Source organism: Octodon degus, unplaced genomic scaffold, assembly GCF_000260255.1.
Source record: "Octodon degus isolate 3935 unplaced genomic scaffold, OctDeg1.0 scaffold00001, whole genome shotgun sequence".
NCBI lineage: Eukaryota > Metazoa > Chordata > Mammalia > Rodentia > Octodontidae > Octodon > Octodon degus.
The window spans coordinates 11,137,072-11,139,207 of record NW_004524577.1 but is presented as its reverse complement, the minus strand read 5'-3'; positions in this window follow the sequence as shown (position 1 = coordinate 11,139,207).

Genomic DNA, 2,136 nt, shown 5'->3' with positions numbered 1-2,136 from the left:
TAGCTATTCTGGTTGCTGATAATATCAACTTCTAATAAAAAAAATGATTAAAAGAGATAAAGAAGGTCACTGAACCCTTGTTAGGGGAAAACTGCAAGACAAAGAGATGACAATGATAAATATATATGTACCCAATGTAGCAGCACCCAACTATATAAGACAAACTTTAAAGGACATGAAAAATCAAATGAGCAATAACATAATTGTACTGGGGACTTTAATACCTCATTCACACAAAGAGACAGATCAACTATGCAAAAAATTAGTAAAGAAGTAACAACTAAGCCAAACTTGTGAAGAAATGGACTTAATAGACCTTTACAGAATGTCCTACCCAACAGAATACACATTTTTCTCAGCTGTACATGGGATGTTCTCCAAGATAGATCATGTTGTAGCACATAGAATATGCTTAAGTAAATGCAAAGAAATTGAAATTATCCCATGTATATCATCTGAACACACTGAGAGAAAAATTGCAAAAAAACACACCTTTCACAATAAGATCCCCAAATTGAAATATTTAGGAATCAATGTCACAAAGGAAGTAAAAGAATCATACAGTGAAAATTATAGTACTCTGAAAAAAAAGAGATTGAAGATGATTTCAGAAAGTGGAAAGAAAAGAAAAAAGAAAGAAAGAAAGAATGAAAACAGAAAGACATTACTTGCTCCTGTATAGGAAGAACCAGTATTGTGAAAATGGCCATACTTCCAAAATTATTATACAGATTCAATGCAATCCTGATTAAAATACCATTAGCATACCTCACAGATCTAGAGAAAACTCTCTTAAAATTTATCTGAAACCAGAAATGATCTAGAATAGCAAAAAAATCCTGAGCACCAAAGGAAAGGCAAGGGGCTTAACAACACTTAACCTGAAATTATACTACAAAGCTACTGAGATAAAGTCAGCATGGTCCTGCCAATACAATAGACCTCAGGATTGATGGAATACATTAGAAGATGTAGACATAGTTGTACACAAAGTCATCTACCTTATCTTTGACAAAGGGGCAAAACATGTTCAATGGAAAGAAGATAGCCTCTTTAAGAAGTGGTGAAAGAAAAACTGGCTTTCCAAATGTCAAATGCTAAAATTAGATCCATGCCCATCACTGTGCACAAAACTACAGTCAAAATAGATCAAAGACTTAAATATTAAAACTGAAACATTAAATCCTCTGGTGGAGATAGTAGGAAGAAATCTTAGTCATAGGGTAGGTAGAGACTTTCTGAACAATAACCAAACTGTATAGAAAATACTTCACAGAATCAACAGTTGGGATCTCATCTTTTCTGAAAAAATTTTTCATGTCAAAAGAAACCACTAACAGAGTGAAAGATAATCCACAAATTTGGAAAATATGATTGCCATTGTCCCTTAGACAAAGGACATGTAAAGAATTTTTAAAAATCAGGCCTCCAAAATTGAAAGGCCCAATCCAAAAATGGGCATCTGAGATTCATATACACTTCTCAAATGAAGAAATATGAATGAAAAATAAACATATGAAAAAATGTTTAACACCATTGGTCATTCAAGAGATGCAAATTAAAACAATTCTGAGATTGTATCTGACTCCAGAAAGAATGGTTATCATTGAGAAGTTAAACAACAACAAATGCCCAAGAGGCTGTGGAGAAAAAGGAACCCTTCTCCACTGTTGGTGGGAGTGTACACTGGTACAACCATTATGGAAATCAGTGTGGAGTTTCCTCGAAGAGCTAGGATTGCCAGTCCCGTTTAATCCAGCTATTCCCCTCCTACATATTTCTCCAAAAGAACTAAAAATATCATATCACAGCAATTCTTGCACCTATGTTTATAGCAACACAATTTGTCTTAGCTAAATCTTCAAAACAAACCTAATATCAACCAACTGAGGAATGGATAAAAAAGATGTATTTTTTACACAGTGGAGTAATACTCAGCTATGATAAATTTGAGAACTTTGATGATAAATTGACGTAATTAGAGAATGTATTGGTAAATGAAACAAATCAGACTCATATGTGCAAATATTTTATTGTCTCACTACCTGAAAGAGTAAATAAAATCCTTCCTTGGGAAAGGGAAGGAATCTGTTCAATGTGATAGGAAAAATGGGAAAAGGAAAAGGACAAAAAAAA